The sequence below is a fragment of the Cimex lectularius genome, unplaced genomic scaffold (genome assembly GCF_000648675.2).
Source record: "Cimex lectularius strain Harlan isolate CLEC.00 unplaced genomic scaffold, Clec_2.1 scaffold238, whole genome shotgun sequence".
NCBI lineage: Eukaryota > Metazoa > Arthropoda > Insecta > Hemiptera > Cimicidae > Cimex > Cimex lectularius.
Genome location: NW_019392823.1, coordinates 418,145 through 435,787, shown reverse-complemented (window position 1 = coordinate 435,787; position 17,643 = coordinate 418,145).

Below are 17,643 nucleotides of genomic sequence, written 5' to 3'. Positions count from 1 at the left end.
ATCAGAAACATATCTGCCTAACCAAAACGAAGAGCATTTGCAGATCAAAATGGTTGGATACAATGGACGTACAAGACGTCCTTTTTACGTACAATTTTATAGATACTTGCTGTCTATTTATTGTTTAATGTTTGTACAGATGAATCATAAAACAATTATATCTACCAATGTAGATGGCGAGAAATCGAAACACGGCCGATATTACCAAAACAGCGAGGCAAGGCAGACTAAAATTATAATTTTATTTGATAAAAGCAACCTGATGGTGAGCAATAAATAAAACTTACTAACTTACTACTCTTTGGCATATATACATATTTAGTATTTACATGGGCAGGTGAGTTGTTATGCTGTTTGGAATTTACGTCATGAAATTACCCCAAAAGTGATAGGTAGCCCAGACAGAATAAACTCCATTACCGGATTAGAGACCTAGACTTTTCAATTCCTTGTAAATCGGTTTTACAGGGCGTAAGCTACGTCTCAAGAGAACTTTTATTTTTAATATCTTCTAAATTGGAAAATTCCATCGTACAAAATCCATGGGAAAAGGTTAGCTTTCCCACCTACGCTTTACAACATGCTTTCATCAATAAACTGCAAACCATACTATAACCAATTTTGAATTTTAAAAAAATTTCACACTTATAAATAAAAGTAAAAACTGAAAATTATAGTGGGTTAAAATATTTGCATTCATTTGAAGTATAAAGATAAACTTTGCACTTAAATCAGGAGTCATTTGCCTCGCCCATCTTACAATCCTGTACAAGGTGTTCGGCTAATCGTGTTACAAACTTTGCCAGTAGATGCTACATTCAAAAAGGAACCAAAAAGTCCTAATTATTTATGGTTCGAATCTCAACAGTTTTGGAGTTATTTCTCTTTTTCTCGTTTTTGAAGATTTCACGACCTTGCTTCAAATAAACAATGATAACTCCAAATGTAAAATGTTTTGGACAAATCCGTTGATACCATTGAAAATTACGTTAAAAACCAACAAGATGTGATTAATACTAAGTTTGTAAATGTTCGTGAAATAAGCGTTTTAATAACGAGAACTTTGAAAAATAATTTTTTTTTCAAAATTGAAAAACATAATATGGTGATTCTAAACTACTATTTCCAAACCTAGAGACCAGTAAATTTCAGAAAACGTACTCCATTTAATATCCTTTTTAGTAATGCAATTGCTTTTTTACTTACTTTTTTCAAAGATGAAGAAATTGATGAAGGAAAAGAAAAAATACCGTGTTTGAAGTATTGGTAAGGGGGAAAGATTAATAATACTTATTCGGAAATCGTGAGAAGCGGTCTGGTGTGATGTAGGTTTCAGAAAAACATTTTCTTTACCGTGCCAACGTTTCGATCTTTATTGAGATCATCTTCAGGGCCTGGGATTTACAAACATTGTTTAAATTTAACAAATACATGTAGGATGTGGGAAAAAGTGAATTTATACAATGCAAAAAAATATATTTTTTATATTCAATCAAATTACTACTAATCATCACACATTAATAATACTAAAATATGAAAAACATAAGAAAAATTTTATTAATGGTTTTATCTTCTTACTGTCTCTCTCAAACGTGTGTGTTATGTGTGTCTGCGAAGCTCGTTACCAGCTGTTTTAAGTCTTAAATGCTCTTAAATTAAAAGTTAAAAGGAGTAGTACATAAATAAAAAGTAAAAAAGAAAGAAAACATCCTATTCTATTTTATTTTTGTTAGAAAACCATTAAAAAACAAAATCATGAAAATAGCACTGTAAAATAATGGACAAGTGTGTTAAAAATAGAAAATTTTGCCTTCCCAAAAAAGAAGCTAGGAAGCATGAAGCTGGTTGGTATAGAAACCTAAATATTACCAGTATCTTATGTGATACAGTTGAATACGCTAGATTACATAGATCTAGAAAGCTATATAGGTTTATTTACTAAAATTATGATTGCAAAAAACCCAAGCAAAATCCTACAGCACTTGCTACCCACCACTTTGAACACCAACACAATTTTGACTTCAAAAATCCAAAAATATTACATACAGAACAAAACAAATATAAACGTAATTTCTTAGAAATGGTTTATATCAACAGAGATAAACACAGCATCAATTACAGAACAGATACATGCAAACTCAGTCGCAGCTACGCCAATATCATTAATCAAATACAATACAAATAACATACATACATCATTACATTACATTCCACACATCAAATACTTTTCACATAGTCTAATTTTCCAACAATTTAGCTTTCCTTTTCCTATTTATCCCCTTTCTATATAATCCTGAAAGAATAATCTGGCCGAACTATTACCAACACATTGTTCCCCTTTGTCGGCTTTTTTCACTTCAAAGGAGCCGACGCCTTGCACAAAATTGTCTTTTATATACCGACTTCCTTCCCCACCCCCTCAAAACCAAACATATATAAACATGAAACAGCAAAATCTCACTGGCACTCTCAACACGACACACAAGGATGGCACAATTACACAGAAGACAAACACTTTGAGTGAGTAGAAATACTTTGTTTGAATATAAAATATATTTTGCATTGTATAAATTCACTTATCCACATCCTAAATGTATTTGTTAAATGTAAACATTGTTTGTAAATCCCAGGCCCTGAAGATGATCTCAATAAAAGATCGAAACGTTGGAAAGATAAAGAAAATGCATTTCTGAAACCTACATCACTCCCGACCGCATCTCACGATATCTGAATAACTAAAATTAATTTAGGCATAACTGCATTCTACAAATATGACAAATCTTATTGAAGATTAAAAAAATAAAATTTTAAGATAGTAGACTTCAATTCTGAAGATTGGTGTTGAAAATAATATTTGTCCTCAAATTAAACAAAACACCATTCCATATCACAGATACTGAAAGTATTAATTTAGATAAAGAATAAGATTTAATCCAATTGTAGTTTTTTCATAATTTATGATAGCCAAGGTAAAAATTGCTATGGTAACAACTGTAAAATATATGTATATAAATTTCAATTAATTAAGGTTTTTAGTTGAGATAAAAAAGCCAGTGTCACGAGCGGGATTCGAACCGGGAAGTTGGTATCCGAGTGGATCGAAGTCACGATAGCTCAAGTGGTAGAGCAGCGGCCTATCTAGCCGAAGGCTGTGGGTTCGAATCCCGCTCGTGATACTGCCTTTTTTATCTCAACTAACCTTAATTAATGGAAAGATATTAATTGGTTAATCGGACCAAGCAAACTAGTGAATGTATGTATATAACGTAATTCAAATATTTAAATTATTGTAAATATATCAATGTAAAGAGCAATAAATAATAATTATAATAATTAATACTGGCTGGCTCTCCGGACGGCTGTGTTCAGGTAAATGCATGCTTTTGTAGTGTATTAAAAATAATATTGTAATGGAAATATGTATCGTAAAAAAGCCATTTTTGAATAAGTCATCGAATAACATTACTTTATTCCTAGTCAAAACGTCCGTTAACTTGTATTTAATTAGAAACTCTATATCGAATATAATTGAGAATGTATAAAAAATCAAGATGGAGGAAAAGCACGTACAAACAGAAAATACAATAGTAAGAGAGTTAGAAAGGGTAGTAAATCAACTCTGAGAGGTACTATAAATTTAAGGATTTATCATATTACCTGTTTCAATACTGTTTTACGACAATATTTCTAAATAGCTTAAACTGAAAACCGCTAAGTTTAATACCGAATTACTTTGCTTGTTCTCGTCTAGGTTAATGATTATTTATGGAAATATTCCTAGTATTTAGTAGGAGGGCAATAATACGACTCAGCTCGTCGGAGATTCGAGTAAGGCGATACTGTATTCATATTAATTACTTACAAACATAATTTAATCAAATCGAGTCTTGGATTAAAAGCGATTACTCAAATTGAATTTACCGCTGTTATGATACAATGGGATGGGCGATGTGTTGAAAAGAAGGGTGGCGGATCTACGCAGGGGTTCATAACGCATTGATTCATAGAAACGTTCATTTTTATTCTTGTGACATTAATATTGACGGTGATAATTGATGTTGTCGAGGGGATTCGTGATGTTCACACATTGAAAAAGTCCCGTTTGAAACAAAATAAGGAATTATTTATACAATTTTATTTTTGATTTTAAAGAAAAGAAATCCCATGCTAAGTTATGCTAACGTCTCGATGTAAATTTCGTTCCGATTGGGTTTGGAATTTCCTATTTTTTTAGTAAAATGTCTGTATTTTCCCACATCTATTTGAAAAGTTGAGTTCTAAATTCACTAGTTAAAGCCACCACAACCTTGAATAATCTATCAACACAAATTTGCAACGATACAAAATTTAAAAAACATGGTTTCTAACAGGCAAAAAAATATATTCTCTTTTGTAACAAGCACTCGAATTGGAAATTTACAATTTCTTCTTTGTACGCAACCTTTTTTCTAATGTTTAATTGTATTTGGATGCTATATCGTAGCAAAGCATAAGCGTAACTTTGTAGAAATTGTTTACGTCAACAGAGATAAACACAGCATCAATTACAGAACAGACACAAGTAAACTCAGTCGCAGCTACGCTAATATCACAAATGAAATTCAATATCGATAACATACATGTAACATACAAAACATCAAATAGAACATAAAAAACAATGTGTGTTTTTTAGTGACCTGTTGTTTCATAATTTGTTGAAGTCGTGAGGAGCGGTCAAGACTTCAAAAACTATAAAACAATCATTAAACTCCAGACATCAAACAGTTCTACCTAGTCTAAATCTTCAACAATTTATCTCCCCTTTCCATAATTATCCCGTTTACAATAATCCTGAAAGGCTAACCAGGCCCGAACGACAAACCATTCCCCCTTTTTTCCATTGTCGGACACTTTCACCTCAAACAAGTCGACTCCTCACAGAAAAATGAATTTCTATCCCATCTTCCTTCCTCGCTCCTTCTTTATTGTGCCAAAGTTTTGATCTTTATTGCGATCATCTTGTAGGTATGGGAATTATAAACATTGTTCTATTATACACATAAGATATGAATATGAATTTATACAACGATGTACACAATATAAAAATTTTAGGTTTAATCAAACAAAATATTTGTACTCATACAGTGTGCGTTTTCTGTGAAAATATGTCATTGTTGAGGGTCGTGTTGAGAGTGTTAGTGAGATATTAATGTCTACATTGTATAATATTATTTATTTATTATATATAATATAAATAATAAATGAAAAATATATATAAAAATTATTTATGTATATATAATGACCGGCGATTAGTGTCCGTTAGTCGATGATTATTCAGAAATGGTGAGATGCGGTCTGTTGTGATTTCACGATTTCTGTATATATAATTATAAATATATATATATATTTTTTAATATGCGTGTTTGTGTGTGTGTGAAATTAATGTATATTACATTATTACATTAATGTATACTTTTCAATTAATTAATCTTTAATTAATTGAAAAGAATTTATTTGGTCAATCGGACCACGAAACCCAATAGATAGAATTAATGATAGATAGATTAATACTGTATTTCAGCAATAGCTATTACAAGGGGGAGCCAAATGGCAAAATAAAGATATATACTTCATTAAAGATATCTTCCAACATAAATTGACATAACACTATTTACAAAAGTAATTAATAATAATAATGTAAGAACTAATCAATCAAATGCATGGCGCTTAACTTATAAAAACAATAATTATATGACGCAACAATAAAACATCATTCCTTGACAATAAAATCCCTCAATTTAAGTGCTTCATAAATAAAATTGTACACATCAATTGCCTGGTTTTTTGCTTCAAATTTTAGCAAGAACTCAAGTGTGTCTAAATTGTTAATATTTACACATGTATCTATGTATTTATTTAAATAAATGGATCTTTGACATTGGTAAATTGGACAATTTAAAAATATATGTTCCAAGTTTTCCTCTTCAAAAAATAACACATAGAGCACATTGATTGGGTGTCAATTACATATTTGAGCCCATTTACAAACAATTTGATTTTTTTAGCACTAGACAGCCTTAGTTGTATAAGTAGTCTTTGTTTATTTATAGACTAATAAATTAGTTGTAAATAATTTTCACATTTACACAAGGAGCTGATTTTATAAAATGAGTTTATACCTTTTCTGTGTCTATTGAGTAGAGATTATTTTTCCATTTCGACAAAAAACATTCTTTTTCGCGTTACAGATATTCAGGGTCGCAAAGGCACATCTTGTTACGAGCTATACCTATCAATAACTTTTGGAATTGATAGAACCAGTCCTGTAATTTACTTTTAAATTACATGCTGATGAATTGGCCTTACGGAGGACATCATGAAAGGATCTTCTCAGAAGCGAACCATTTTCCGTGCTCAATACTTTTATCCACAAATTTAAAATTCTTCTTCGCAACTGCACGGTAATGGGCTCAATTCAAGCTCAATCCTTACATAGTGACTAGGTGCATTTCTGGGCAAATGGTAAGTCAAGGTGATTGAAGCCGATAGAATTAATGTATACGTTAATATCTCACTAACACTCTTAACACGACACACAACAATGACACGTCTACACAAAAAACACATTTTGTGTGAGTACAAATACTTTGATTAAACCAAAAAATGTTGTACTGTGTACATCATTGCATCAATTCATATTCATATCTTATACGTATGTGTATAATGGAACAATGTTTATAATTCCCAGGCAGTTTCTCCTCACTCAAAGTGTGTAGAAATACTTTGATTGAATATAAAAAAATATTTATTTTCATTGTATAAATTCACTTTTTTCCACATCCTACATGTTTTTGTTAAATTTAAATAATGTTTGTAAATCCCAGGCCTCGAAGATGATCTCAATAAAGATTGAAACGTTGGCACGATAAAGAAAATGTTTTTCTAAACTACGTCACACCAGACCGCATCTCACGATCTCCAAATAATTATAATTAATTTCAAATTTACCAGGAATTGGATTGTAAAGAGAAATTTACATTGATTATGAAAGAGCACAGGTTGACTAGATTTTAAAGGGTTGCACATGAAATGAGAATTATCCGAGGAAACTTTTTGATTTAGACACACCCTGTATTGAGAATTTATATACAAAGTCTAACTTATACGAGAGAATAATTGTCGGTCGAAATCGTCCGGCCTGGATCCCCTCAATATCAAGATATTCAAAAGGGTCAACAATAAGTCGCAAGTGATATTCAAAGCGGGGTTGCCGGGACAATGGAAAGCCTGCCGGCCCCTGCGGCAGATGGGATTGCGTCAAATCAATCAACTGGTTTCCTGAAATGTGAAGAAGGGTCTCGGACAAAAGATAGCCGGCACAATTTGTAGTTATCAATCATGGGACAAGAGGCGTCCTAGAGTGGATCGCTCCTCCCGTAAACCCCCCAAGTCAAAACAGTCCCTTTTAAACCGTCCCGACCGATTTCCCTTAGGGCTCGCTGTCCCCCGGGAACAATCTGTTTGGCCTGAAGTGTCTCACGGGTTACGAAGGAGGAAAAAATTGTGTATATTTAAAACAAACTTTTAAACGAGGCCAATTGGTAAAACGTGCTCTTCTTTTGGATAACTCACAGACAGGTCGTTCTTGTTTGTTTGAGATGACAGAAACAAACTATACACTTTATTATAAGCTTGCTTATTAATATTATTGGCTTTTACTCAATTAATTATACAAAATTTTTTCGAAATGGAAAATTTTTGTCACAGGTGGGATTTGAACCCACGACTTTCGGTTAAATACGCCGCTGCTTTACCACCAGAGCGACCGAGATTTCCATCGCCCTTTCCACAAACTTCTCATTTCCATTCCCCGTTTATAATTATTATAAAATGTGTTTCTATATGAAGCCGCGATTTGCTTACAATTGGAATAAACCGGGTGTCGTAATGAGAAGTTTGTGTCATGTGCGACGTATTTAGCCGAAAGTCGTGGGTTCGAATCCCGCCTTATAATTTTAATTAATTGAGATTGATTAATTAAGATAATAAAATTTTGGTATTATTGGCTTTATGTATATAAAATATGTATGTGTTTATTACTGTATGAAGGGGATGGTTTCTTTCACCTCAAAGAAGCCCACTCCTCATAGAAAAATGGATTTCTATACCTACTTCTTTCACGACTCCTCCAAAATCAAACATATAAAACAATATCATTAATATCACACTAACACCCATAACACGACACATAACAATGTCACTTCTACACAGAAAAAACACACTTTGAGTGAGTACAAATATTTTGATTAAACCTAAAATTTTTGTATCGTGAACGTCATTGTATAAATTCATATTAATATCTTATATGTTATTGTATAATTTAAACATTGNAAATTACTCTGAAATGGTTGAGAATCGGACCATGGACAATATGAACTTTTTTGTTCATTTTAGGGTGAAGAATCTACTGGAGAAGTTTGTAGCACGAGTAGCAATTCACCCTGTATATATGCACTGACAGGCAAAATATTTCACTCAATTGATTTTTTTAATTTTCTCGATTAAAAAAAATAAATCTCGATAAAAGAAAATACTGCCCTTAATTTGTTTGTTAGTTGTTGTTGTCACTGTTTTAAAATTTTAAATTGGAAATATCAATTAGAACTAAACGCACAAGGATGAAGGATTTTTTAATAAAACCTTCCAACCATTTCGGAATTTAAAATGGTTTATTCAGTCTCATTTAAATTCTAAAGCAATAAACTGTTTAGTTTTCATCTTTGTTTTATTAATTTCAATTTTTAAAGTTAACAATGCCACTTAGTGCTGAGGATGGTGTGGCATATCCTGATACATTCCACGATCTTGAAAGGACTTCCGTGAAGAACGGGCTAACCTCCAGCAAAGAGACATTTCCAGACTGGTAGAAAGTATGCCCAGGTTTCTTCGAGATGTAATTAACGCAAGCTGAGGAAATACGCGATATTGAAATGTTAATTAAAAAATATAACAAAATTAAAACAAATTTTATCTGTCCGCCTTTTTTATTTTTTTCATCTTCCTTAGCAATTTACATTTCTTTTCATTTTTTACACAAAGGCTCAATTATTAAACGTTAAAAAACGTGAAACTTTTATTAATATATAAAAATATACGCAAATCAATTTATATTACAAGTGGACGGAATGTTTTGCCTGTCAGTGAACATACATTTTTTTTTTTTTTATGAAATCTCAATAAAGATTGTAATTATTCACAGGTCGTGAGATGCGGTCTGGTGTGATGTAGGTTTCAGAAAAATATTTTCTTTATCGTGCCAACGTTTCGATCTTTATTGAGATCATCTTCAGGGCCTGGGATTTACTAACATTGTTTACATATAACAATTACATTTTGGATGTGGAAAAGTGAATTTATACAATGCAAAATATATTTTTTTATATATTCAATCAAAGTATTTCTACTCACTCGAAGTGTTGGTTTTCTGTGTAAAAAAGATTGCAGTTCTAAATCCGAGGTTCTGCCTGATGCCTTATAAAGTAATTGATTCTTCCTTTTATTTTATAATAAAATGCCAATCAAGATTGGTTTCCAAAATATTCAGTTTTGGACAAAATTATTTAACATTGCCATCTATCGGTTTGTGAGGTGTACAAATTGATTAAATATTTATTAAACGTAATATTTAAAATCATACAAAGGATAAAGGATAATCATACAAAGATAATAAAAAAGATAAATACATACTATTTACAACATGTTCGTGTATTAGTACTTGTTTTTGTTTTCATTAAAAGACTAGAAGAAAACGTAGAGCGTTATTTCCATGGAAAACTGCAGGAAAATCAAGAAAAACGTTTGAAGATTGCAAATCCGTCTCAAACCAACAATAAATTAGACGAGGAAAGTTTAGGGGACAAATATCGCCCGCCGTTTTAACATGCACCTGTCCGATTGTTGGAATACCCTTCTTTTGTTGTTTGAAAGGACGTTTACCCGATGCTGGCAGGATTAAAAGAAAGGCCATAAGTCGAGTTTTATTAATTTTAAAAATGTTGTCTTCAAAGGTTAAAAAGGTCAATTGAGGAATATTTTATTTAGCATTTCACGTAACGCTGGTTATAATGAGCTTCAGATCACAAAAATCAATTTTGGAAAATAATTATTTGTGTTATAATTTAATCATGCTGGTATTCAAATATTGACCGTCATAGCCAAACTTCATGTTTCTCAAGGGATTTTATATATATATCAAATCGTTCAAAACTGTTGGTCAAAAATCAGCAAAAATTATCATAATTGATAATCATTATTTGGAGATCGTGGTCTGGTTCGACATAGGTTTAGAAAAACAAATTCTTTATCGTGCCAACGTTCCGATCACTTAATTAACGATTAATTAACGGCCACTAAACACCACACATAATTAATATGGCCAACTAGACCATTAAACATAAATGGATTATGTAGGTTGTTCAGATCATTTTGGACTGCCTATCTTCTCAGTCTGTCAGGCGCCTTTCTTCGTTTCAGTGCTGGCCTTCAGTGCTGGGTCTGTGTCCAGGTAATTTGATATGGAATTACATTAAAATGCGCAAACTATTTAAGATAGCATAATACTGACACGTGTCTGACAAATCTGACCAACGAAGATAGGATGACTAGGAAGATCTGAAACGACCAATCTACAGATCATCACATCAAGACCTCAGTAAGATATCTCACTTATTTGTCCTTACACTTTCTGCACAAGGTAACTTGCATTTTTATAGATTTATCCTCTTTATTTAAATGTAGTTTTGTAATGCTTGTCAAAATAAAAGATTTGTGTTTAGAATTGATAGGTTACAATTATTGAGGTGGTGAGGAGCGATCAGGAATTGATAGCTTAATTATCATTTATTACCATTGTTAAAATTAAATTCACTAGTTTTTGTGGTCCGCATGACCAATGAATATCTTTCAATTAATTAAGGTTTTTAGTCGAGATAAAAAAGTCAGTGTCACGAGCGGGATTCGAACCCGTGACCTTCGGCTAGATACGCCCCTGCTCTACCACTTGAACTATCGTGATTTCAATCCACTCGGACACAACTTCTCATCTCAACCCCACCTTTTGAATTTTCCCTCCTTTTGCCATTTTTCATTTGTCAAGAGGTCCATGAAAATTAGTGTATTTAATAAGTCAAAATGAAGTATATCTTCACTAAAGCTCTCCGTGGCCATTTCATTTGTCACCGAGAATCAATTAGATTACACGACATTTGAAAAATAGCAAAAAGGAGGGAAAATTCAAAAGGTGGGGTTGAGATGAGAAGTTAGTGTCCGGGCGGTCGAAGTCACGATAGCTCAAGTGGTAGAGTAGCGGCATATCTAGCCGAAAGTCGTGGGTTCGAATCCCGCTCGTGACACTTTGTTAAAATTTTCACACTACATATTAAATGAAATAACAAATCATATTTGTAATCACTTCAACCCATTGACATTTTAACCAGTTCCTTACTCAGCCTCAAAATATGAGTACCTGCTTCTCCTATGAAGCTGTCTCTGCCAGTACTTGACAGAATCGATGTAGAACACACTTGCTGAACTTATTATGCGGCGAAAGGCGTTTGAAAATCGACAGCCGTGAAAATCCTCTAATGGAAAAAGAAACTCGAGCGACAGCGTGAAATCCGCAGTGAGAAGGATGCCCGTATCTATCGCTCTTCATTTGTCACTTGGAACCAGGTACGGACGGACCCATTCAGGTCTTCCATTGCGTCAATCCAGCCTCCCCGTTACCTGCTATCAATGGTCAACAGTCACTTAAATTATAACTGAAAAAGGTCAGAACTCTAGTGGAAAAAAATCACTTTAGTGAAAACCCTAAACTAATGATTAAAAGAGCCGTAGGTTTTTTTTTACTTGCGTGCCCGGGGGTATTTTCTGCTCTGCGGGATCGGTTTTATCAGGGGTTTTTTTGGACTTTCAAAATCATATAAATTTACAAACGACTTGAGAGCTGGCCATTCAGTTTTTTTTTTTCATTCTATCTTTTCATTCTTCAACACCGCCCACAAGTGACACAAAAGGCCACTGTGAAGTTTGGAAATACCTTCAGGACTTTTATTCCCCCTAATATCATATTTTTCCAAAAGCTGCATCTTTACAAGTCGACATTTGTAAATTTCGTACAGAGAAAGAAGCATAATATTACAAATTGGGATCCGTTTTTAAGCCCACTACTACAAGCATTTCAGCCGATTTGACCTTTCAGACTTGGCCACTCGTCGGAAGCTTTTCGGAATCGGACGGACAGAAAAGGCTGGGATTAAGTCTGAAAAGCACAATAACGCCGCCATGGACAAAGGGACGTAATCCCTTTCTTTTTCTCATTGAACTAGGATGATCTAAAATTCTACAAAAGTTTAAATCTTTCAGCCAGCAAAAAATTTTAAAATATGTTGTACTTGTTGGATCGAAATGCTTAACATTGATTCATTAAATAAGTATGACAATGCTACCAATATGCTACCATCACAATGGTGATGATACTTGGAAGCGGGGTTTGTGTTCTCAGGCACAGCAGCCTTCTGGCTTATGTGTAGAGGTTAGTGACCGTTAATCGATAGTTATTCAGATATCGTGAGATGCGGTCGGGTGTGAAAGAGGTTTCAGAAAAACATTTTCTTTATCGTGCCAACGTTTCGATATTTTATTGAGATCATACTTCATCATCTTCTGGCTTATTGTACCTTCCTACTTATCTAGTTCAGCGCATTCGACTCAATCCTTATTATCAGAACTATTAAGTCATTGACTGTTTTTGTTACAATTTCATTCCTTAGATTTTATCTACATGGTAGGTTAAGTCTCCATTGAGCCGTTGGGTGGCTGTTTCTTTCTCCTCATTACATAATCTGCAAATGGGATCATCGTTATATATGCCCAGTTATGTTTTTTCAAATGCGAGAGACCGGTTAATAGTCCTTTCTCTCCTCTGAGTCTGGTCCTCTCCAACTGCAGCAGTGAGTTTGCTAGAGTTTATCCACTTTGCCTTTTGTTTTCTTTGGATCCATTCGATGATGGAGTATTCTGTATTTGTTTTTCTTATCCCAAGTATGGTTCCAGGCCTATGTACGGTTTTGTAGATCCTCTCTGGTCAATGTGTCTGCTTTTTCGTTACCCAAAATTCCTCTGCGCCCTAGCACTCAAGATATCATCAGGTTGTTGTGTTTCCCCTGATTAATTTTGATATGATTCTTTTACATGCTAATGTTTTAATGGCCGCTTGGCTATCGTATCTTATGAGGATTTTTTTTGCAGTGTAACCTCTTTTAAGATTTTCCAGGGCACAAACATTGATGGCATGTATTTCCGCTTGAAAGACCGAAGTGTACTTCCCTAATGAGTTTGTCTGCTCATTTTTGGACTTGTACAGAAAACGCCTGATCCGGTTCCTTTGTTTGTTTTGGAACCATCTGTATACCATATCATTGAATCTGATGCTCTCCTGTGTTATTCCTTTCCTTTATAGTCCGTTGAGATTTTATAGGATGTTGAAAAGAATGTTTTCGGAATCATATAGTCAGTCCGCATTTCTAATAATGGGTGTCTGATTTTGTTAATTACGGTTGTACACCCGACTCGTTTATTTACTATCCATTTTGATTGTTTCTGGAGCATAAATGAGATTTTCCTAGCCTTTCCTTGTATAAATATTTCAAGTGGAGGTTGGTTTAGCAGAGTTTCTAATGCATTTGTACGGGTTGTTTTCATAGTCCGTGTGATTAGGTTTGCTAGTCTTTGTATGCTACCTAATGTTTGCGTAGCTACTTTTTGTTGAGCTTTGTTCCACCAGATGAATGATCCATAGGTTATTTTGGGTTTTATTACTGCCGTGTATAGCTAAAAGGCCATTTTCGGTTTTAATCCCCAAGATTTGTTTAGGGTTCTTGTTGTAGTCATTAGCGATATTTTACTTTTTCCTATAGTATGGTGCAGGGAAAGACTGAGCATAACTGAATTTAAAACCAAGTTATAAACCCAGAACATCTCATTCTTCTTTATAGTTAAGGTTTTTTTTCCAATTTGTCAATTTACAAATTTCTTTAAGTTTTTCCCCTCGATATTACTTCGTAAATGTAAGTTTAATGTCAGTGTATATCGAAGAGAAGCTGAAACCTCTTGTTGATTTTGTACATTTGTGTATATATTGTAAATAAACTTGTTATTATTATATCATTATTCGGAAAAGATGTTCAGTCCACGCTCCCTACGATATTCTTTACAAATAATTAATTATACCGTTGTCATCTATATCTTAGCATCCAAATACAAATGCATAAACATTAGAAAAAGCTTGCGTAAAAAGAAGAAATTGTTAATTTCCAATTCCTGTGCTTATTACAAAAGGGATTATATTTCAGTCAGTGTGTCTGCTTTTTCGTTACCAAAAATTCCTTTGTGCCCTGGCACGCACGATATCATCATATTTTGTGTTTCCCCAGGTTTTAATGCTTTTGGATGCATTCACTGACTAGTTTTGATGTGATTGTTTTACAAGCTAACGCTTTAATAGCTGCTTGGCTATCAGATCTTAAGAGGATTTGTTAGCCAGTGTAACCTATTTTAAGAATTTTAAGAATTTGATGGCATGTATTTCTGCTTGAAAGACCTTAATGAGTTTGACTGCTCATATTTTGGTGCCAACGTTTCGATTTTTGTTGAAATCATCTTCAAGGCTTAGATACATGTAAACTCAATCGCACCTACGCCAATATCATTAACCAAAATCAATATAGATAACATACATATATCATCACATCACATTCCACACATCAAATATTTTTCGCATAGTCTAATTTTCCAACAATTTAGCTTCCTTTTCCTATTTATCCCTTTCTATATAATCCTGAAAGAATAATCTTCCCGAACTATTACCAACGTTTTTTCCCTTCGTCGGCTCTTCTCACCTCAAAGAAGCCACACAAAATTGTCTTTTATATACCGACTTCCTTCCCCACCCCTTCAAAACCAAACATATATAAACATAAAACAGTAAAATCTCACTGGCACTCTCAACACGACACGCAAGGATGGCACAATTACACAGAAGACAAACACTTTGAGTGAGTAGAAATACTTTGTTTGAATATAAAATATATTTTGCATTGTATAAATTCACTTTTCCACATCCTAAATGTATTTGTTAAATGTAAACATTGTTTGTAAATCCCAGGCCCTGAAGATGATCTCAATAAATGATCGAAACGTTGGCACGATAAAGAAAATGTTTTTCTGAAACCTACATCACGCCAGACCGCATCTCACGATATCTGAATAATTATCGATTAACGGTCACTAATCTCCACACATAATGCATTAATATTAAAAGCTGAAATGGTAACCGATTAACGAACGCCGAGTGGTTCCAAATCTTTGGGTGACAGAAGGTACAAGTAGCCGAATTGGGCATCTATCGAGGCTGTATCTAGGATTTATCGCATAGAAGCGGAGATCTGCTTAACCTTATGGTGCTGATGATTCATGCACCCTCTCTGCATACGAGATTTTTCAGAATCTTATTATCGCCCTTATGAGTTATGGAAATTAATATGCGAGCTTCCGAATTTTACTCTTTTGACCGCCACTCTCAAGCACAATTCTCTAAATAGGACGTGCACATGTCAAGGCCGGTTTAACTGTGCATCATCGTGATCTTTTGTTATTTGTGTTTTTCCTGTTTTTCGGTGTAAACCTATTACAGCGTTTGCTTTTATTTTATTTTTTATTTATCACATTATTTGTTTTAATAAATTAATAATTGTTTTTCAATCACAACAGGTCCCCTTACACAGATCTTTAGCCGTTATAATTATAATTATATTATAACATTTCCGGGATGGACCGCTGGGCGGCGATCTGGTTTTACAGAGATTTTTTTTTCCTGAGAGGTTTTATAACAATTTTTAAAGAGAATTTTTGGCGGTTAGAACATTTTTAAACAATATAAATAGATTATTTTGACTAGTAATAAAAACATGAGCACATATATACATATAAACTATGTGAAGTATGCATAAATAAAGTCAAATTTTTAAAAAATCTCCCCTTTTTGCACTCATGTTTGCTCCTAGTCAAGCTCGCGCATCTCTCCCCCTGTCAAAAAAGTGACATTTAAACATAATAAGAGATCATGAACTACGATGACTATTGTCTATATAATCTTGTACAAAATTGTTCACCTCCTACTCACTCGATAAGCTGTGTGCTTTGGATCTGCTATTTCTAGACGAAGTACGTTAAGCCCCATATGTCAGAAATGTCTTTTTATTTAATTTAGTAGTCAATCTGGGCTTTTGTTTGGAAACAAGGACAGCTAGGGAAGGCAGGAAGGAAGAAATTAAGACAATTAATTTTTCTCGATAAGACCGGTTTGTGGGGATGTGACGATTTGCAACAATGGTCACATCGGCCGTAATTTTACGAAGAGGGGCGGTGGGCCCGAGCAATGGCCATAAAATTTAAGAGGGCCGCTCATAAGCATGTACTGAAGTGTGCATTGTGCGCTTTTGGGAGGGAGGCAGTCAATAGATCATAGGCGCACAATTGTGCGGTGGCCACGCCTTCCTCAGTGGAAGCTGCCCAATGCCGAGCCCTCTCTCCTGCCCCTTTTCCATAAACACCCTTCACTTTCCGAGGGGTGACCACGGTCCCATTGACATCTGCCGATTTGAATCCGCAACCCACATGTCCCCAATGGGTATTTGGAACGTACACTGTTCCAAACTCGAGGCGATGAGTCATCACGAGGCGTTACAAAAAATACAGACTTTCTCACAGTCAATTAAAACTACATAAAAATATGTGAAATTTCAGTCATGAAAAGCTTATATAGGGTGCTCGGCTACTCGTGTTACAAACTTTGCCAGTAGATTCTACATACAGAATGGAACCAAAAAGTCCTAATTAACTATGGTCCGAATCTCAGTAGTTTCGGAGTTATTCCACTTTTTCTGATTTCTTAAGATTTCAGGACTGATTCAAATAAACAATGATAACTCCAAAACTAAAAGGATTTGGACAAATCTGTTATTGCCATTGATAACTACGTTAAATTTCCAATTCAATGTGATCAATGCTAAACTTGTAAACCTTCGTGAAATAAGCGTTTTAGTGGAGAGAACTTTGAAAAATACATCCATTAGATTATTTGGAAATCGTAAGATGCGGACTGGTGTGACGTATGTTTCAGAAAAACATTTTCTTTATCGTGCCAACATTTCGATCTTTATTGAGATCATCTTCAGGGCTCAAAGTGTTTGTTTGCTGCGTAATTCTTGCCATTCTTGCGTGTCGTGTTGAGAGTGCCCCAGGCAATTTCTTCATCTTTGAAAAATTAAAAAAGCAATTGCACCAGTATGGAGTACAGTTTCTGAAATTTTCTGGTCTCTAGGCTTGGAAATAGTAGTTTAGAATCACCATAGTAAGTTTTTCAACTTTGAAAAATATTATTTTTCAAAGTTCTCGCTACTAAAACGCTTATTTCACTAAGGTTTACAAGTTTAGCAAATACTGTAGTTATTTACTGGGGCGTCGGTGGCCGCAACGATTTAGGCTTTGACACGGCGCTCATCACTGTAAGGTGAAGGTCCCGGGTTCGAATCCAGGGACCCTGCA